The 22,913-nt window shown below is 36.6% G+C and overlaps 1 protein-coding gene, 1 non-coding gene and 1 pseudogene across 2 annotated transcripts in view; 1 reads left to right on the top strand and 2 right to left on the bottom strand.

The window, feature by feature from the left end:
- LOC118992462 (RNA transcription, translation and transport factor protein-like) overlaps nt 1-16,595 on the bottom strand; it is a 33,617-nt pseudogene extending 17,022 nt beyond the window's left edge.
- Nucleotides 1-22,913, top strand: part of PRTG (protogenin) — a 141,070-nt gene that overhangs the window by 88,598 nt on the left and 29,559 nt on the right. The gene's annotated exons all lie outside the window — the stretch shown is intronic.
- LOC118992657 (small nucleolar RNA SNORA3/SNORA45 family) lies at nt 16,163-16,294 on the bottom strand. The gene has a single exon (XR_005067676.1). It is a non-coding gene; the product is annotated as a small nucleolar RNA SNORA3/SNORA45 family (small nucleolar RNA).

Here is a 22,913-nt window from a genome sequence, read left to right as displayed (position 1 = left end):
GTAAAAAGCAATGGACTAACTATATTGCTGCTTGCAACAAGTTTTGATGAATAGCAGTGGCATTATGATGAGTAAAAGAGGCCAGTCTCAAAAGGGTACATTTGTATGATTTCATTTATATAACATGCTCAAAAAGTCAAAACTGTGGGGATGGAGAATAAATCAGTGATTGCCATGGGTTTTGCGGGGGCAGGCTTTTAACTACAAAGGAGCAGCACAGGCAGTTTCTTGATGTGATAGAATTGTTCTGTATCCTGGTAGTGGTTACACAAATCTGTACATCTGTTAAATAGAATTATGTACCAAAAATTATGTAAGTTTAGTGTATATAAATTTAAAACTTAATATAGAAGACTGATAGTTTTGAGATTAGATGGCCAAATCTTAGCTCTCTACCCAACACCATGAACATCTGTTTGTTGTAAATCTAGGATGTTAAGGATTAAATATGCTATTGCATATGGAATGCTTAGCACAGTGCATTGGTACATAGTAAGTGCTCAATAACTATTAGCTGTTTGTAAATATAATTGGGCAATGGAAGAAGTCGGAATGAATGTCAGGAGCTCTGGGTGGGTGGTACTTCAATTGGAGTAGGGCTTTCAGAAATAAGACCAGGTTGGGAGAACTGGGAGATACTGGGTTCAACCTTGATCATGTTGGGTTGGAAGGGTTGGTGTCCTGGTAGGGATATCTGTAGCAGCTTAATAAATGGGCTTAGATTTCATAAGATCTGGGATAGTCATTGAAGGCAGGCAGAGAAGCTGAGAGTTAAGACTGCACTCTGATGCCGTCCTGTTCCAAGGGACTCCGGCATTTTCCTGGCTTAGCTACCTCAAAGGAAACTGAACTGACAAAGGCTTGAGTAGGAGAAACCACTGTCAGTATAGTTGTAAAACAAAGGATATTGGGTCATTTTTTCAGGAAGGTAAACACATTCAACAAATCTCACTGAAATTTCTCTGTGTAAAACGTGGAAAATCATCATTTATTTTATTTTATTTTAATTATTGTTCAAGTACAGTTTTCTGTCTTTTACTCCCATCCCAGCTGAACCCCCAGTGCTCCCCACCTCCCTCCCATTTCCACCCCCTTAGTTTTTGTCTGTGTGTCCTTTGTTCTTGTTCCTATAAACCCTTCTTCCCCTTTTCCCCTGAAATTCCCTCCCCTCTCCCCTCTGGTCCCTGTCAGCCTGTTCTCTATTTCAGTGTCTTTGGTTATATTTTGCTTGCTTGTTTGTTTTGTTGTTTAGCTTCCTGTTAAAGGTGAGATCATATGGTATTTGTCTTTCACCGCCTGGCTTATTTCACTCAGCATAATGCCCTCCAGTTCCATCCATGCTGTTGCAAAGGGTAGGAGCTCCTTTTTTCTTTCTGCTGCATAGAATTCCATTGTGTATATGTACCACAATTTTTTGATCCATTCATTTACTGATGGGCACCTAGGTTGCTTCCAGCTCTTGGCTATTGTAAATTGTGCTGCTATGAACATTGGGGTGCATAGGTTCTTTTGGATTGGTGTTTTAGGGTTCTTAGGATATAAATCCCAGCAGTGGAATTGCTGGGTCAAAAGACAGATCCATTTTTAGTTTTCTTAGAAAATTCCATACTGTTTTCCATAATTGTTGTACCAGTCTGCAATCCTACCAACAATGAACTAGGGTCCCCTTTTCCCCACAGCCTCTCCAACACTTGTTGTTTGTTGCTTTGTTTATGATGACAATTCTGAGTAGTGTAAAGTGGTATTTCATGGTGGTTTTAATTTGCATCTGTCTGATAGCTAGTGATATTGAGTGTCTTTTCATGTGTCTCTGGATCCTCTGTATATCCTCCTTGGAGAAGTGTCTGTTCAAGTCATTTGTCCATTTTTTAATTGGGTTGCTTGTCTTCTTAGAGTGGAGTCATGTAGGTTCTTTATATATTTTGGAGATTAAACCACTGTGTGAGGTGCCATTGGCAAATATATTTTCCCATACAGTTGGTTCTCTTTTTATTTTAATACTGTTTTCTTTAGCTATGCAAAAGCTTTTAATTTTGATGAGATCCCATTTGTTTATTCTTTTTCCTTTACATCCCTTGCTCTAGGGGACATATCAGTAAAAAAGTCGCTGTGTGAAATATCTGAGTCCTGCCCATGTTCTCTTCTAGGACTTTAATGGTGTTACGGCTTATATTTAAGTCTTTTATCCACCTTGAATTTATTTTGGTGTATGGTGTTAGTTGGTGCTCGAGTTTCATTTTTTTTGCATGTAGCTGTCCAGTTCTCCCAACACCATTTGTTGAAGAGGCTATTATTAGTCCATTTTATGTTGCTGCCCCCTTTGTCGAGTATTAATTGGCCACAGAGATTTGAGTTTATTTCTGGGCTCTCTGTTCTGTTCCACTGGTCCATTTGTCTGTTTTTATGCGGGTATCAGGCTGTTTTGATTACAGTGGCCTTGTAATACAGTTTGGTATCAGGTATTGTGATCCCTTCTACTTTGCCCTTCCTTCTCAAAATTGCAGCAGCTATTTGGGGTCATTTATGGTTCCATATAAATTTTTGAAGTGTTCTATGTCTGTGAAATATGCCATTGGTACTTGAATAGGTATTGTATTGAATCTGTAAATTGCTTTGGGTAGTATGACCATTTTGATGATGTTAATTCTTCTAGTCCATGAACAGGGTATATGTTTCCATTTGTTTGTGTCTTCCTTGATTTCTTTCTTCAGTGTTGTGTAGTTTTCTGCATAGAGGTCTTTTACCTCCTTGGTTAGGTTTATTCCTAGCTATTTTTTTTTCTTTTTGCTATATCGAATGGGATATTTTTTTATTTCTGCTTCTGCTGTTTCATTGTAGGTATACAAAAATGACTTTGATTTCTGGATATTGACTTTGTATCCCGCTCTTTTGCCAAATTTATTTATTAGGTCAAGCAGTTTTTTTGGTGGAGTATAGGATTTTCTATGTACACTATCATGTCTTCTGCAAATGTTACCTCCTTTCTGACTTGGATGGCTTTTATTTCCTTTTCTTCCTGATTGTTATGGCTAAGACTTCCAATACTATATTGAATAGAAGTGGTTAAAGTGGACAACCTTGTCTTGTTCCTGATCTTAGTGGAAAAGCTTTTAGTTTTTGCCCATTGAGTATGATGTTGGCTATAGGTCTCTCGTATATGGCCTTTATTATGTTGAGGAATGCTCCCTCTATTCCCACTTTGCTGAGTGTTTTTATCATAAATAGGTGCTGTACCTTATCAAATGCTTCACATCTCTTAATAATGATCATGTGTTTTTTTGTCTTTGCTTTTGTTTATGTGGTGTATTACATTCACTGATTTGTGAATGTTGAACCATCTTTGCATCCCTGGGATGAATCCCACTTGGTCATGGTATATGATCTTTTTAATGTATTGTTGGATGTGGTTTGCTAATGTTTTGTTGAAGATTTTTGCATCTGTGTTCATCAGCGATATTGACCTGAAGTTTTCTTTCTTTATTGTGTGTTTATCTGGTTTTGGGATTAGGATGATGTTGGCCTCATAAAAAGAGTTTGGGAGTCTTCCATCATTTTGAATTTTCTTGAATAGTTTGTGAAGGATAGGGGTTAGCTCTTACTTAAATGTTTTGTAGAATTTTCCTGTGAAACCCATGCAGTCCAGGGCTTTTGTGTTTTGAGAGTTTTTTGATTACTGCTTCAATTTCTACTGCTGTTATTGGTCTGTTCAGGCTTTTTGCTTCTTCTTCATTGAGTTTTGGAAGATAATATTTTTCGAGAAATTTGTCCATTTCACCTAGCTTTTCAAATTTCTTGGCATATAGTTCTTCATAGTAATTTCTTACAATCCTTTGTATTTCTGTGGTGTCAGTTGTAATCTCTCCTCTTTCATTTCTGATTATGTTTATTTGGGTCCTCTTCTTTTCTTGATGAGCCTGCTTAAAGGGTTGTTGATTTTATCTTTTCAAAGAACCAGCTCCTGGATTCATTGATCCTTAGAATTATGATTTTCGTCTCTTTGTCATTTAATTCTGCTTTGATCTTCGTTATTTCCTTCCTTCTCCTAGCTCTGGGCTGTCTTTGTTGTTGTTCCTCAAGTTCTTGTAGGTGTAGGGTTAAGTTGTTTGTTTGAATTGTTTCTATCTTTTTTAGGTAGGCCTGTGTCACTATGAACTTTCCTCTCAGGACTGCCTTCTCTGTGTTCCGTAAATTTTGAGTTGCTGTGAGTTCATTTTCATTTGTTTCCGGAAACTATTTTTATTTATTCTCTGATTTCATTCTTGACCTGTTCATTGTTTAGTAGCATGTTATTCAGTCTCTGTGATTTCAAGTGTTTAGGGTTTTCCCCCTTGGGATTGGTTTCTAGTTTCACTCCCTTGTGGTTGGAGAAAATGCTTGGTATGATTTCAGTTTTCTTGAATTTGTTGAGGCTTGTTTTGTGTCCTATCATGTGCTCTATGTTTGAAAATATTCCATGTGCATTCGAAAAGAATGTGTATTTAGCTTCTTTGGGATGAAGGCTCTATCTATAACAGTTAAGTACATTTCATCTAGGGTGTTGTTCAGTGCCACAATATCTTTGTTGATACTTTGTTTGGAAGATCTGTCTGTTTTTGACAGTAGGGTGTTAAAATCCCCTACTAAAACTGTGTTGCTGTCAATATCTTTCTTGAAGTCCTCTAAGATTTTCTTTATGTATTTGGGTGCTCCTACATTTGGTGCATATATATTTACAATGTTTGTCTTCTTGATGGATTCTTCCCTTGAGTGTTATGAAGTAACCTTCTGGGTCTCTCTTTATGGCCCTGTTTTTAAAGTTTATTTTGTCTGATACTAGTATTGCTACCCTGGCGTTTTTTTCCTCTCCATTTGCTTGGAAAATTTGTTTCCAGCCCTTTACTTTCAGTCTGTGATGGTCTTTTGTCCTGAGGTGGGTCTCTTGTAAGCAGCATATGTGTTGGTCATGCTTTCTTACCCATTCAGCTATTCTGTGTCTTTTGATTGGGGCATTTAATCCATTTACATTTAAAGTTATTATTGATAGGTACTTATTCATTGTCATTTTTGTACCTGTGTTCCTTTCTCTCTCTTTCCCTTCCTTTCCTTAAAGCAGTCCCTTTAGCATGTCTAGCAGAGCTGGTTTGATGGAGGTATATTCTTACAGACTTTTTTTGTCTGGAAAGCTCCTTATTTGGTTTTCTGGAAAATCATCATTTTATGAGTTGTAACTTATCGTGCAGTCTTTTAAAAAGATCATCTTTGTAGACTTCAGGAAACAAAAATTCTTTTTATATAGATAAGGCCATGTTTATTCCCTCTCCTCTTCCTTCCCTCTCTCCCTCCCTCCCTCCCCTCCCTCCCTCCCTCCCTCCCTCCCTTCCTTCCTTCCTTCCTTCCTTATTGATTTTAGAGAGAGAGAGAGAGAGGTTGATTTGTTGTCCCACTTATTTATGAATTCATTGGTTGATTCTTTTATGTGCCCTGACCAGATTGAACCTGTGACTTTGGTGTATTGTGATGATGCTCTGACCAACTGAACTACCTGGCCAGGGCCTCATATTTATTTATGTTTTTAATTTGGTGCTATTCTAAACATTTAGCAGTTTCTTTTGCTTGCTGCAAAAGATAGAGGAATTTTAAATAAGAAAGAAGGAAAAGGAATCAAATCATTGCTGCTATATTATGGGAGAAATAAAGTTGGCCAATTCCAACTGGAATCTTGTAGCAAATACCTAAAGATATTTTACACTTTTTAATGGTTAACGGTCTTTTTGTAACTTTTTTTTGTAATCCAGTTCGATGTGATAGCAGTACTATTGTAATTTGCATTTCTGTGTCTTAAATTCATGGGATTGCAAAAAACATTAAAATGACAGCATCCCCTCAGAGAATAAATGCCTTTTACTCTTATGCCCTATATTGTACAGTATCAAAATTGTATAAGTGGTATCCTATATGATGTTACACCTAACAATTTTATTTCCCATTTTAAAAAGATCACTGGGAGACAGAGAAGAAAAAATGTTCTTAAACATTTTTCACGATCTTTAAAAAAACATCATAAGATTCAATTTTCAATATAAAACCCCCCAAAAATAATTGGGAAAAAAATTTTGATGGTTTCCTGGACTTTTATATTCTTAGTCTTGAATAGTCATTACCTTTCGAAAAGCTCTAAAACATGGAAAGCTGTGTGAAAAACATCTGTCTTATTAGTAAATGAACTGTAATTTGTGAACAAAAATGATACTCAGTGACTTCTTTTTTTTTAGATAATGCAGAGTTGTTGGGTTTTTTTTTTTCCAGGAACAAAATTGATGCATTTGTCTAAATGGCCATCACTTTTGTAGGTTTGAAGTTGTTTTACTGCTTTAACAGCTGTGTGGCAAGTTTCCTAGCAGACAGCGGTGGTGAAGAGGGGGCTCTGTTGCATCTGGTTTCTCTTTGTAGAATGCCTGAGAAGTTGATATTCAGTGGTTTTACTTGAGAAAGCATTTCATGTGTAGAACAGGGACTTTTTTAGCACCTAATTTAGCTTGTTGTGATTCAGATGCATACATTTTATTTTCTTGCTGAAAAAGAAAAAAGAAGAGAGAGAGAAAGAAAGAAGAAAAGAGTAAAGAAAACCCTAAAACCACATAGCACAGATAAGTCTTTGACCTCTGGCTCTGGGTGAAAATTTACAGTACTTGTGGAGCCTCACTTCACATGCCTGACTGAAAAGAAGCCTAAATAAAGTAAGGCCCCTGTGGAGATGGAGAAAATAAGCAGGATAAGGAAGTTCCATTATTTCAAGCAGCTCCGTTATTTTACTAGTCTATAGAGTGAAGTACCAATTGTAATGTGTTTCTAGTTTTGAGTTTTGTTTCACTTAAGTTTGGGGTCTAATGTTAGAGTAGTTAGTCAGGGAGGCCCTGGTCAAAGCATTTTTCTCTCTCTCAGCAAATATCCCTTCCTGCCCGCTCTCTCAAATTAAGTTTCCATGTGAAATCTCTTTTTCTTAGGGAAATATCTTCTCTTTAGGGAAAGCAAAACAGCGGGAAACATTTTAAAAAAACAGGTAATATCACAATGTTACAATAGAAATCACCAATTGTTCATTTCTTTATATGTTAAGTCAAGTTTTTCTTCAGGTATAAAATATAAAGAGTTCATGACAACAAAATTAAACCCACTGTTTGTCTTCAGAAGAATTTTAAACTTGGTCCCAAATGACAATTCAAATTAAGACATTTGAAGAAGCTTTAATAGTTTACTATCTAATGATATTCACATCTACGTAATATTTAACTAATAGCTTTATATTGAATCTTTATGTAAATCTCCCTAAAATATCTCACTGTTCTCTGCAGCACTTTGTATTTAAATTTTGAAGTTTATTTATTAAATTGATTTCACTGTTTTATTGAGTTGATAAAACCTCACTAAAATGATAACAAATAAAAGTAGTGTTTCCTTGGTATTAGAAAGATGTTCATAGTTATTGATCAACTCTTGATTGTTGAATAGACCAGAACTTCAATGGTATATTTATGAATGAAGGAAATTTTTCAGTAAGCTTTTAGTTTTTCTATTTTTAAAAATATGTAAGGGTGATAAAATGCTTGCCATAATTTATAAATAACAGTTTTCCTTACAAAGAGAAAACTTTTTTGTAGGAAATTAAACCAGTACTGTTCATTAATCATAGTGCATGTCACCCCTCAGACCACTCTGGAAGTTTCTGGTGAGTGTAAAGAATCTTTAGATGTGTGTGAGGTCCTTAAAGATCTAAGTAGGTTAAAGAAGAGGAATTTTTTTAATGCCACATAAGCACATGAAAGAAACTTCAAGGAGGATACAAAAATTTGCTGTATTGCACTTATTATACTTGTGTTTTCTGTTTTAAGCCTTTTCTTTAAAAACTTAGTTAATGCAAATGAAATTTTAAGTTTTGTACTAATTACTCCATGGGTTGTGAAGCAGCTGCAAGACAAGCCATTGCCTGAGGAAAATATTTTTTATCTTAGGTTTAAAAAGTATTTTTGTCTTTTATAATTTACATAATAGGACAGTCACACAGGTAAGTAAATAAAGGTATATGTGATATGAGTATGCAAGCTAGAAAAAAACTTTATTAATAGAGAGTGAAATAAAATTATATGGAGACCACTGTTTTAAAATAGTCAGGTATTTCTAAGTAACGACTGTAGGTATGAAGCTTTGTAATCTGGAAAGGAAATGGATATTAATTGAATCATGCCATAAATTATAATTACAATCTGTAGTAAGTGCTGTGATGGGAAATGACAGAGTTAGTTATAAGGTCATGTTATAGAGAACACTGTTGTTTGAGGGTGGGAGGTCAGCATAGGATTCTCTGAGAAACTAATGTTGAATTAAGATCTAAAGGATAAGAGAAGTTAGTTAAGTGAAAGACCTTGATGGACTAATCAAGACCTTGATGGACTAAAATGGCATCAGCTTTCTCAGCCTCCCAGGATGTTACCAATAACTTATGCAACCTCTGAAGACAGTAGGCAGCACGTTTTGTATAATTGTCACAGTTTATACATTTTTTATGGTAGATTGTGTAAATACATCTAGCTAGAGTTATTATTTCAAATATATACATCTCCTGCTTCCTTCTAAGAAAGATTTGGAGTCAGTACAGAAACACAAATTTTGACAAAATAATAAACATCAATTTGACAAAATAATGAAACACAGGTGATTAAGACCCTGTGTTGGTAAGGGTCTGAGATTTAAGAACACTCATACTAATAGTACATAAATTGATACATAACCTTTCTAGGGAATAATTAAGCAACATCATAAAGAGGAGCTGGCAGGGAAGTTGTAATATGCATACTTTTTCCTAGACATTCCATTAATAGACACCCGTCATAAAATAATAATAAACATGCACAAACATTTAACCGCAAGGATGTTCACTGTAGCATACAGGGTCATTTATAATTATGAAAAGCTGGAGAAAATCTAAAAATTCAACTACAGAGATTTAATAAAATAAACTTTAATCATACAATTTAAACAAATGTGGACATTGAAAGGAATGTTTTAGAAGCATACCAAATAACATGAACTGTTGTTCACCATATGTTAAGTGAAAAAATAGATTATAAAATACAAAAAATACTGAGTATGTGTACATTTGGATAGGGAAGGGAATGAAAAAACATACAACTTAATGTTCACAGAAATTATCTGTGGGTGTTGGTATTAAGGTATTTTACTTGTAGAAATTTTACAAATTTTCTACGATAAATATGTATTCAACCTTAATGAGAAAAGATAGTATTTTTTTAATTGGTTGTGCCTAAATGAAGAAATTGGAGCAAAGATAAAGATTGGGAAGTTGATAAAACTAGGATTATGGTTTCTTTATTGCATAAGGTCCTGTATAGTTGCTAGAAATGCCTATAAATTTAGCTATGCACTTTTTTGCAGCCCAAGCAAACCACAAACACTCTTAGCTGTGGGGCACAGGACAGTTTACTTATTAGAAGATTAAAATGTAATAATTAAATTCCCCAAATTCAGTACCTCCAGAAAAATTCTGTATGCTCAAATTGTTGGAGATTCTCTGTGAATCTAATCATACTAACTTATGCTTGACAATGACTTAAGACAATAAGGAAAGAAGTTTCCTGTGGTTTCTAGGATCATTTAACAATTTACAGGGTTTTGGATGACCTAGAAATATTAGTGGAGGAAACAATTAAAATAATTTTTTTGAACTTTCACCTTTCTCCATCTGGATGGCCAAGTATGATGATTTTTAGTGTGTTTCCCTTTCTTAAATACACTTCTACTCTTTTCATAAAATGACCTTTCGTTTCCAAAGCAAAATCATGATAGATGGGCCTTAATTCTGCCCCTACAAAACTACTATTAAAACCTCTGAAAACTTCAAAAAGTAAGGAGACTTTCTTTTAAAGGCCCATTTTTGTATGCACATTTCCAAACTAAGAAATTACAGTTACTGTTTTAATCATATTAATTCTCTGTCCCTTGTTGGTCCAATTGCATACTTTATGGCCCTGATTCTTGGTGTGCACTATTCCCACACTGTATACATGTTATAAGCCCACATTCTAGTGTGACTCATTGAGAATTTAAAAAATACATCTACATTTGTAATTTTTATACTGAACACTCCAGGTATTTCTAGAAATCTTACTAAGAGCCTGAAAACATGTTGGAGCTTTTTTCTTTATTGTCCTTGTTGTCATGCAGCAGTTCAGTACAAACATTCACAGGGATAATACAGGGTGGGCAACTGTTTGTATGGAAAATAGTGTAATAATTAATGATAATACAAGAATAAACTATAATAAATAGGTACAGAGAGATAGAGCTAAAACAGGACACTAAGAAAATTAGGCTATTGTGGAGCTGGAAAAACTTTTAATGCTATAATTAATGCTATAATTTTCTTCAAGAATCAATCTTAACAAATTCACACTTAGAAAGTACATAGATTTTAAGTTTTATTTCCTTTAATAAAAAATCCTGTATTAAACTCATAATCTAACCTGTGTAGTACTCTTGCCAGAATTATATAATCTGAATATAATCAAGGAACAGTCACATAAATTGAGATGGTGAGATAGTCCACAAAACATCTGGACTGGATTCTGTAAAGATGTAATTGTTAGTGAAAATAGGAAAAGGACAGGTAACTATCGTAGATGAAGGAGACATATACAGTGCGTGACCTTGTGCTGGGGTGATAGTGGTGAGGAATAGCTATATAGGACATTGGGACAATTTGGGAAATTTAAAAATGGACTATGTATTAGGTAAAATTGTGTCATTGTTAAACTTATTGGATATAATAATCGGTATTGTGGTTATCTAGGAGAGAACATCTTGTTCTCAGGGGAAATATGTCCAGTTATTTACTTACATGGGAAGTGTTGTGATGACTCAACAATGGAGTATGTGTATATATGCACACACACTAATAAAAGAACAAGCAATACAGCAAATACACCAAAATGTTTAAAACATAATTTAAAAGGTTAAAGGAGCCCTGTACTGTGTTTTAAATCTTTAATCAGTAATCAGTGCCTCCAAATTTGGAATGGTCTTACAGTGATTCTGGACATGGTTGAAACAGCAGCACTTCTGAAATGACAGAGTATGAGAAACCTTAAAGCTTCTATTGAATGTTTTATCAGAAAATTGTTTGAAGTTCTCTAGTATATGTGTTGAAAACCATTTTAAGATATTTTTAATACTTTTCCAATACCCCAAAGATTTTCAGTGTTTTTCAGTACCTGAAAGATTTAATGTTTATGTAGAATTTGAATAGATTGTTTGTAGCCAATTAACATGGCAGTGATCTGCACCTGCTTGTATCAAAGAACTCCCAGAATTCTGTTATGTGCTAACATTAAAATCTATTTCAGAGTGATATATACTTAGCAAAGTTTCAATAAATTGTTGTAACATAGTGCTTCTTGTGAGTTCTAAAGAGACATAAATAAATAACACAATCATGTTTCATCACTGTGATGAAGCTGATAGTTCACTAGCTTGTGCTACCCACTCAGGAAGAAATTTAAGATTAGTATCAAGCTGTCCACCAGCATCTTTCTCATCTTGAAAGCATGATTTTAACTGCTGAGGTCTGAGATTTGGAGGAATGGTTATCAAACCACAGATGTTTTTGCAATGAAACTGCACCTCCGACCAAGTCACTGTGGTTCAGGAGATGATAGATGGTATTTTCATGTTGCTTCACAAAAGGGTCAAAATGGCATGGCGAGTCCATGACAGTGAAATGGAGAAATGTTAGTCCTGAGAGGAAATTTATTTCATGGCTTCAGGGGAAGTTGGGTTGTCATGAATAGGCTCTCTCTGTCAGTCTATAAAAATATTGTTTGTAAGGCAGTGATGTATGTCAGACATTGTATGATGTATGTCAGACATTGTATGGGTGTTGGCAGACAGAGCAGCTACTTAAACAAACGCCAAGCCAAGTACAGTAGCCTAAGTCAAGTACTTTGGATGTTTTTAGTGTAAGGATTGTTCTTGATAGAAATACAATATAATCAAAGGAATTTATTTCATTTTCTTAACTTTATTTGTAACTTTTATAGCCTCTTTTGTCCTGTACTACCCATCTCCATTCTAATACTTTTTGCATTATAAATTTTTAAAATCAGCAGTTGCCTCATTTTATTAACTTTTAAATCATTCAGGAACATACATGTTGTCCAAACTCAGTACTGTTCACACAAAACTGTCATAAATTTTATTGTCATAAATCTTATTGTCATAAGTCTGCTGCTCTTTTGGAGTCTTCCTTCTTTCCCCCACCCCCAGGGAGATATCAGCCCTTGGCATAATTTCATTAGCCGATGCTGTTGAGAGAGAGACTCGGGGGCAGTATTTGCTCATCTTACACAGGGACCAGTGAGGGGCCTTTCCTCCCCAGGGATTCACAAAGGGAAAGGAGTGTTATAAGAAGGGGACATTAAAGATAAAAAATGTTAGTGGGAGCCTCCAGTATCACTTTCAGATTTCTTTTTCAGAGTTTGGAATTAAACCAGATTCATTCATGGCAGTGTTCAAGTAAAAGTCTTTCACCCCAAATATTTTTGTATCCAGAAAGCCTCAAGTAATACATTTGTCAGAAATTAAAACTGGCTCTTAAAAGATACCTTGAGCTGTGGCTGGTGTGGCTCAGTGGATTGATTGCTGTCCTGCAAACCGAAAGGCCACCGGTTCGATTCCCACTCAGGGTGTGGGTTGCAGGCCTGGTTGGAGGTGTGTGAGGCAACCTATCACATTTTGGTGTTTCTCTCCCTCGCTTTCTCCCTCCCTTCCCCTCTCTGTAAAAATAAATAAAATACTTCAAAAATAAAAATAAAAAAGAAGCCTTGAAAGCCTGATAGATGTATAAAATGAAATCACCTGATCAAAAAATTAGTGAACATGATATAATGGGGGAAAAAGTTGGATTTTATAGAACAGTCCTTTTGGAGGAGGGAGTGGGTGTTTATAAAATGGAGGTTATCAATAGGACATACTTATTTTAATAGACAGTTGGCTCAAATGCCATATAAAAAGAACTTTCTTCTAAATCATCCTAAAATTAGTGGGAGAGGGAATGTTTGTATTTGGGAGTAAGAGGTGTTATTTGTCTTAAAACCCTTAAGGGGGGCAGAACAAAGGGGACTGAGTTATTTCAGGTTTAGACAAATAACTCTACCATCAGCTTTCAGAAAGAGCTGTTTCACACAACACAGGGAAAATTAGGCGAATGGGGGATTGCTCAGCCCATCTGCCACTCTGTTTTACACTCAAATATTCTGTATTATCACAGAGCAAATTTATAATATTTTGGCATAGTGATCATTTTAAAAACTTCCTTAAAATTTATAATACAAACAGTAAAAAATGTTTATGATTCACAAGCCCTTACAGAAATTCAGTTTCTATACAAAAGGAGAATGAATTTTTAATCTAGGTTTAAGCAAAATTTACATTCTTTTAGCTAAAAACCTCTGCTTTTAACCTCAGCATAGTGGTCCATTCATGTAAGGCATTATTTTAACCATGATGAATTAACTTTTTTACTCGAACATAAATCTGAGGATACAAGACAATTCCCTTTTAGAAAAGACTTGCTCCCCTAATCTCAGTGCTGTCTAGAGGGAGAAACACTACAGGTCTTACAACATTTGGATAACTTGAAGGTAAATCATGTTGCTGAAGTGTGATTTGTGTTTTCATTACTGTGCTCAAACACAGCCTTTAACAGCAGTGTGTTTCACTCTGCTCGCCTTTCCCACCCATCCCCCGTAGCATTTCTCCTGCTCCTCTGCTGTTGGACCAGACTGGTGCTGGCCCCAGATTCTGTGTCAGAGGCCGTGACCCAGGTGTCACAGCAGTCCTCACTGCTGGCCTCTTTTCTGAATAATTATATGGGGGGTATTGTGTTGGAGGGACAGGCTTGGGGGCAGTGCAGTCACCCTGGCTCGCCCAGACCAAGGAGCTCTTCAGTTGGACTGCAGGGGAACAATAGGCCTGAAAAGGCTCACACGAAACCTTGCAGCACAAAAGGTTATATTAAAAATGGACATTTGGCCAGGCACTAGGTCGCATCCTTCACAATTTCACCTTTCTTACTTATTCTGAGCATTTTCTACTTTAACATTTTCAAACTTCACATATGGTGACCTTATATCAGCAAATTTTTAGATTGCTACTTACCTCTGCATGTACATTCTAAGTTTTTTGACTATTTTTAATACTTTGAAACTGTCTTAATTGTGACACTATTGCTGATATAAACAAAACTTTTTATAGCAGTATTTTAAGTAAATAATTCAAACTGATACATAGTAATTTTTAAGTAATGCTTTGTATTTTCCTAAGACATTTTATAAAGCCACTCCAGCATGTTCCATGTGTGTAAATTGAACAAGTGGAAGGGATTATCTATCTTCTTATGGTGCAATGATTGCTTTATCTTCCTTTGGTTCTCGGAGGATTGTTTTTCCCACCACCTGAGAAATTCCATACAAGGATGGAAAGTAGAATTTATGAAGTCTTGACTAGATTTGAACTTTCAAAATGATGTCAAAGATGGACTGGCTCACATGTAAAGTTTTCTCATGGCCCTGACCTCAGGTTTTGTCTGAATTTTACCTGCCCCTGACTTATCTAGTGTGGCCTGGCTCTTTTTAGGGCCTCCAGAGCCTCACCAACAAGCAGCAGCTGGAAAAGACAAAAGCCTGGTTTTAATGGCTCCGATATCTCTTATTGTTGCTTAATAGCAAAACACTTTGTAAAAAATTGTTTTCTATTATGTGTTTTCCGGGAAACCAAACTTCCAGGTGTGTTAATGTTATAAGAACTTATAAAACTTGAATTGATGTCCATCAGTTTTATTGTCTGAGTTCATTTCCAATCAGAGAACACTTGGTCTTCATAGTGTTTGGGGGAAGGTATGGAGTGGGGGTGTGGGGACGTTCCACTAGGATAGCCTATTGGTTTTACCTTTGAAGCTTGAAGTGTAAGTGCAGAACAGTGATCAAAATCTGATAGGATTGGAATTCTTAAAGGTTTCCTTCTTAAAGTAAAATTAATTTATTCATTGATGTTTACATCTTTGATTATTCTGACTTTGCTCTACTGTGTATTTGATTACCTTCAGAGTACATTAACATTACCCACATATTCAGGGCCTGCAACCCAGCCTCTTTCAGGCAAAACCTCAAATCTGGTAGCAGGCCAAAAAAGAGGCTTTAAATCACAAAGCCACTCAGTAGGAGATTATGCCATTCTATAGAATATAGCCTATTGATTTACACATGTTCTTACATGTCTTACTATTTGGCTTTTCAGACATTAGTGATTATATGGACCTTGCTTTATAAAACATGCCCAGAAGCATAGAATTGGAGCTAAAGAATAAGAAAAATACGTTTTTTAAAAAACAGCTACTCTGTTGTGTAAGATACAATAATTGATGCTCATAAGGATGGTTTTGAAGCATCAGAAAAGTTTCAGTTATTTCCAGCATTCTAAAGAATCGAAGTTTAAAATACATTCTTGGATATTTTATAGGGTAGGCAAAAGTAGGTTTATAGTTGTTTGTATGGAAAATAATATAATAATAAATATAAGAATAAACTTTTTGTATATTCACAACTATAAACCTATTTTTGCTCCACCTGTATATAGACAAATGATTAATTCTTAAAGCTAGTTTATTTAAACTTAAAGCTAGTAGAAGTATCTTTGTATATAAAATAAAAGTAATTCTTCTTTTATAGGGCTGTAGTAAGGATTATTTAAGATAATGCATATAAAGTACATACTAGCTGTTGGCATATAAAAGATAATACATTTTCTCCAACTACTATATTAACAAAGTAGTTGGCATTTATTGTAGAACACAGAGATATAGGAAACAAAAGTAACTGAAATTTCTACCCGATAGAGATAGATACCACTGTTAACATTTAGGTACATATCAGAAGATAATGCATTTTCATTCCCCTTTATAGCTCTGACTCCCATGACCCAGAACCTCCTTACTCCTCTGTGTTTTCTGCTACCCTCACCCCTTCTAATGAATTTACTCAGTTAAAGGGCCTAGATAACCAGGTGTCATCCTTTTTTTATTTTTATTGTATTGTATTTATTTTATTTCCTTTTTGCCTGTCACTAACCTGGTGACGGCCCACGCCATAGCAGGGCCAGAGTCAGTGAATAAGGTCAGCAGTTGTTCCTCGAGGACTCTAGCACACTGAGGCAATAGCTGATACCCAAGTGTGACTCTAGCCTTGATTTATTTTTATTTTTTTAATTTTTGTTTTAATTGTTGTTAAAGTACACTTTTCTGCCTTTTGCCCCACCCTAATCCACCCCCCGAGCCCTCCCCATGTCCCTCTTGTTTCCACACTCCCCCCAGTTGTTGTCCACGTGTCCTTTTTACTTGTTTCATGTGGCATTCTTACCCTTGGTGACTTACCTGCTGTATTGGACGTTGTCAACCAATCTCCTTCTCTTGGCTTCCATGGCATTTCACCTTCCTGGTCCTCCTCATGATTCCTTAAGACTACTTCCCCTCTCACCCCCAAATTTCTCATCCCTGCTGTCATTTCTCTCCCTTGTCACCCATCCTCTGTATAGATGACTGCTAAATGTGTTTCTCCATCCTGACTGTGCAACATCTTTGCATCACCCACTGCTGGCTCCACTTGGATATTCCCCCAGCACCGCTGATTCAGCATGTCATTGACTCCCCCAAGCATATCCTTTCGTAGTTCTGTTGGTCTGCTCAGACTGGTAACTTGGAGCTTTCTTACTCCCTTCTCATTAATCCATTCTCTCAGCAATTCCATTCAGATAGTTTTCTTCTCTGTATATGTGATAAAATCCACAATGCCTAGCCTGACTCTCAAAGCTGTATGAGATCTGCCCCCAGCCTAACTTTTCTGCATGACTCTCACTCATGTACACCTTACTGAACTTGTGCCTGTTACTCATCCCTGATCCACGTGTTTGTGACCCAGGGCCTTTGCTTATACTCTTCCCTTGACCTCCATCTCTTCTTTTCCATGTTTACCATAGGTCAAATTCTGCTCAAATGCACTTCTTTGAAGCCCTGCCCATACTCCCAAACTAAGAGTGACCATTCCCTCTTTTTAATTCCCTTGGAGTTTTAACAAATTTCTTTTCATCTTGAATGGTAGTTACTTGTACTTTCATCTTCACTACCCTAATAGAATGTTACCTAAACAAATTTGAGAACAACTGATAAACATTGCAATGTCCTAATCTTAAAGATGAGGGAACTGAGATCCAGGAGGCTGCCCAATTTGTTGCTGCACGGCTACTAAATCCGGGATTAAAACCCAAATCCTCTAATTCTCAAACCAGCCCACTCCCTTACATTTATTTATTTATTTAGCACTAAAAAGTACCTACTAATTGGCAGACATTTTTCTAAGCATGTTTACAAATATAAACTCATTTAGCTCTCATTTGATAGATCAGGAAACTTAATTCAAACCCAAGTAGTCTGGTTCCAGAATCTGTGCTTTAATCACTGTACCAGCCTATCCTTCTCTGTGAGGGGGAGCTAAAAGTAATTGTTTTACATCATTACTGTTGATATTTATATCATTATTGATGTTGTTATTATACATGGGCACTCTTTTAACTGGTTTATGTGAATTAATTTATCACTTCTTCCCAATGGCCTCAAAAGGCAGATGCTGTTATCATCATCATACTTATTTTATAAGTAATTTTATCCAAGGTGTACAGAGAGAGAAAATAACTTCCAAAGTTACACAGTAATAACCAAGCTAGAAATGGACAAGAAGTCTGACATCTCAGCCCATAACTACTGTGCTAGATTGTTCCTTTGCTTCTTAGTAGCACTGACTTATTAGGAAGTCAGAATTCTTACTTATTTATCTTAGCATCCTCCTCTATAGACAGGTGACAAAACAATACCTATCTTACGGGTTTTTAAAAGTTGATTTGACAAACACTGATCCAAGCAAGCCCTTCTCCATTTTCATTGCTTCTCATTTCGTGAAGTCTCTCATTGAAACTTAAACAATAATATTTTGTATTTCATGCCTTTCTGTTTCGAATTGTTCATTTATCAGTTGCACCTGGTTGGTATAGGAATAACTCACACCTTAACAACTAAATGAGTGGGGTCATCATGCCTTTTAAAGGCATACAGATGCCATCTAGTGATAGAGAAGAGAAATACAAGGTATTCGAGTAAAACAGGAAGGAGTGGGGTTTGTGTTGTTTTTCTGTGCATTTCATTGTAACATGTTCTTTTAGGAACATGTTGCAATGAAAAACGGGATGTTAATACCAGAATTTTTAGTAGGCTACTCAGTATGTTGAAAATGCAGCTAATGTACTATTACTATTAAATCATTTGCTTTCAGGATGGAATTAGGTTCTTGATCAGTGTGTCTTTAAAAATGTTTTGGCACTATGGGGAGTCTCATTTTATTGATCTTTGTTTTTCTTATTCTGAGTTATAGTTACTGAAGGTAATAAAAAACTAGTTGTTAAAATTGGATATGATTAACAGAATGAACTTATTTGTTGTGTCCATCTGCTTGCTGTTTCTAATGCTAGTCCTCAAACTCTTCCATATTTCCCATTTATGAAACAATCTACTGTTCTTTCATTGGGGAAGAATCTATTAAGTTATTTTCCAAAGCATTTATTGTCAGGTTCTTTCTTTGTTAGCAGATGAGCAATTATTAGATTAATATGAAAGATGTGGATGAAGGTGGATTTGACACTGAGAGGATTACATACCATGTGACATGGTCACCAAAACAGCAAGCATTCTTAGTGGCCATAAACACAAAACACAGCACATTGTCATATGTGCAAGTTAGACACATGCTTGAGACCTTTGGCTGCTCTATGCAGTGGGGAATATTAATGAAGAAAGAGAGTGGTTAGAACTCCACTTTAGTATTTGTTCACTGTTAATTTGCTGGTGCTCTGGATTCTAGACCCTGCTTGTGTGAATGAATGTCTTTGATAATTTGTTTCACTTCCCAGAGATGATTCCCAGATTTAAGTGCACCATATTTTTGGTAGTAGTTTTGGTAGTATGTTCTTCCAGGCAACTCGACTCACATAATAATAATGTTGCATGTGTGCTAATTATAGGGACAAAGTACTATTTAAGTACAAAGTACTTAATAGACATGATTTCATTTAATACTTTGAAAATCCCTCTGAGGGATTATATCTCTATTTTCTTAAGACAAATAAATGAGGTTAAGAAAACTTAAGAAACTTGTTCAAGGTTATAAAATTAGTAATACAAAGTATTCATTTACCAGTCTGTCTCCTTTGGTAGGTGAAATCAAAAGCACAAGTTAATGTCTTTCTAATCCTTGAGTCTTTCATAGTGAAAGTGCCTGATGTTTAGGAGGCACTTGATAATTTTTTGATACCTTTGAATTCTTTCTTGATCAACCAGACTTCTGGTTCTGATTCCTCCTTACACGAAACCAACAAGTAGAAGAGCTAGTGGTGAGAGTGACTCAGAAACGAAGGAAGTGAGCCAAGTCCTAGAGATAGTCAAAAATATAAAGGATATAGCTATCACAGGGTTTCGAGAAGTTCTTCATTTTTTGGCCAAAGTTTGACTCCCTAAATAAAGAAAAACATAATAATTTGGCTGAGACGACAATTTTGTTAACTTAAGCTGAGACATTATAGTTATGAATGAAAACATTTAGAGTCAGATTTATGTTAATTTGAACTTTAGAGAAAGAAAAAAGTAGAAGGGATCACAGTACCTGATACCAAACTATATTACAAGGCCACTGTAATCAAAACAGTCTAGTATGGTCATAAGAACAGACACATAGATCAATGAAACAGAATAGAGAGCCCAGAAATAAACCCACATCCTATGGTCAATGAATATTAGACAAAAAGGGCAGAAGCATAAAGTGGAGCAAAAATAGCCTCTTCAATAAATAGTCTTGGGAGATCTGGACAGCTACATGCAAAAAGTTGACACTTGACCACCAACTTAACACCATATACAAAAATAAACTCAAGATAGATAAAAGAGTTAAATGTAAGTCACGACACCATAGAAGTCCTAGAGGAGAACATAGGGAGGAAAATCTCAGATATTCCACACGGTAATATTTTCACAGAGCAAGGGACACAAAGGAAAGAATAAACAAATGGGACTTCATCAAAATGAAGAGCTTCTGCGCAGCTAAAGAAAACATCAGCAAAATGAAAAGGGAACCAACTGTATGGGAAAATATTTGCAAATGATACTTCATACAAGGGTTTGATCCCCAAAATATGTAAAGAGCTTACATGACTCCACACCAGGAAGACAAACGATTCTATTAAAAAATGAGGATAGGACCTGAACAGACACTTCTCCAAGGAAAACATACAGAGGGCCCAGAGACATATAAAAGGATGCTCAGCATCACTAGCCATTAGAGAGATGCAAATTAAAACAATGAGATACCACTTCACACCTGTCTGAATGGCCATCATAACCAAATCAACAAACAACAAGTGCTGGTGAGGTTGTGGAGCAAAGGGAACCCTAGTGTACTATTAGTGAGAAGGCAGACTGGTGCAGCTACTGTGGAAAAAATTTTGGAATTTCCTCAGAAAACTAAAAATGGAAGTGCCTTTTGACCCAGCAGTTCCACTGCTGGGAATATACTCTAAGAACCCTGAAACACCAATCCAAAAGAACCTATTCACCCCAATGTTCATAGCAGCACAATTTACAATAACCAAGTGCTAGAAGCAGCCTAACTGCCCATTGCTAAATGAACTGATCAAAAAACTATGTTACAGGACTTCCGCCAAGATGGAGGCATAGGTGGAAACACTGTGCCTTCTCCCACAACCAAATTTGAATACAATAAAGGTTTGGAGAACAAAGACACAGCCAAAAAACCAGAAAATTGAATTATATGGAAGTCCGACTACAACAAACCGCTCAACCAGGATGGTAAGAGGGGCGGAGCCAGCAGCAGAGTAGGGTCGGGCAGGAAAGATCCCCAGACCTAGGTGGGCAAGTGGCCTGGACCCAGGGTGTGGGGCAGACAGACCGCGGTCGGTCGCACATTCGCTCACAGTGAGACAGACCACGCAGGCCCCAGGGGGCGAACCCAGTGGTGGAGGGCTGACAGCGGTGGCACACTCGCGTGCAGTGGGACGAAACACGTGGGCCTGGTGACAGTGGCAGCTGCCGCACCTGTGGGGGCCGCCGCGGGAGGCGGCAGACAGGATGCCATTGCTCCTCTTTGATCCCGCCCCCACATATAGCGTCACAACCCAGTGACTGAGTTGCCCTGCTTTGGTGAACACCTAGGGCTCCGATCCTGCTACATAACAGGCATGAACAGCCCAAAAGATGGCGCAAGAAGAACTCAAAGTCCCAGAGCCGATAACTCTAAGTGACCAAGAGATTGCCAGCCTCTCAGAAACACAGTTCAAGACACTGTTTATCAGGATGCTCACAGAACTGGTTGATTATAGTCACAAATTAGAGGAACATATGAAGGCTAAACTAATTGAAATGAAGGGAGATGTCCAGGAAAGCAATAGTGATGGAAAGGAAACTGGGATTCAAATCAGTGGAATGGACCAGAAGGAAGAACGAAACATCCAACCAGAAAGGAATGAAGAAATGAGAATTCAAAACAATGAGGAGAGGCTTAGGAACCTTCAGGACATCTTTAAACGTCCCAACATCCGGATTATAGGGGTACCAGAAAGAGGAAAGAAACAGCCACGAGTGGAACACTTATTTGAACAAATAATAAAGGAGAACTTCCCCAGTCTGGCAAAGGAAATAGACTTCCAGGAAACCCAGGAAGCTCAGAGAGTGCCAAAGAAGTTGGACCCAAGAAGGAACACACCAAGGCACATCATCATTACATTAGCCAAGACCAAAATGAAGGAGAGAATCCTGGAAGCAGCAAGGGATAAGGGGACCGTCACCTACAAAGGAGTTCCCATCAGACTGTCAGCTGATTTCTCAAAAGAAACCTTACAGGCAAGAAGGGGCTGGAAAGAAGTATTTCAAATCATAAAATCCAAAGACCTACAGCCAAGATTGCTTTATTCAGCAAAGCTTTCATTTAGAATGGAAGGACAGATAAAGTGCTTCTCAGATAAGGTCAACTTCAAGGAGTTCATCATCACCAAGCCCTTACTATATGAAATGCTAAAGAGACTTATCTAAGAAAAAGAAGATGAAAAATATGAACGGTGAAAGGACAGCAATCTCACAGTTATTAACAACCACACATAAAACAAAAGCAAACCTAGAGGACAGCTAGATCAGGAGTGGAACCATAGAAATGAAGAATGCATGGAGGGTTAGCAACAGGGGAGTGAGAGGAGGAGAAGGGGGGAGAAGGTACAGAAAATAGCATAGATGACAGGTAGAAAATAGATAAGGGGGAGGGCAAGAATAGTGGGGGAAATATAGAATCTAAAGAACTTGAGACACGTGGTTATAAAGTAAGGGGGGGAGAATGGTGGGGGAGGGAATGTGTGGGTGGAGGAGAATGAAGGGGGGGAATAGAACAACTGTAATGGTATAATCAATAAAATATATTTAAAAAATAAATAAAAATAAAAGTAAAAAAATGATATAATCATCTAGAGGAAGCTTGGTATATAGCAAATACTCAATAAAGAGTACTTATTTGTTTAAAAAAAACTATGTTACATTTACACAGTGAAATACGATACAGAAGAAAAAAGGAGCTCCTACCCTTTGTGATAGCATGGATGGAACTAGAGATCATTATGCTAAGTGAAATAAGCCAGGTGGTGAAAGACAAATTATTGAGTGATCTCATATATAAGTGGAACCTAATCGACAAAACAAAGCAGCAAGCAAA

The sequence above is a fragment of the Sturnira hondurensis genome, unplaced genomic scaffold (assembly GCF_014824575.4).
Source record: "Sturnira hondurensis isolate 20B ecotype Veracruz unplaced genomic scaffold, ASM1482457v3 Scaffold0008196, whole genome shotgun sequence".
NCBI lineage: Eukaryota > Metazoa > Chordata > Mammalia > Chiroptera > Phyllostomidae > Sturnira > Sturnira hondurensis.
The sequence above is the reverse complement of the archived record's forward strand: the minus strand, read 5'-3'. Positions and strand labels throughout refer to the sequence as shown.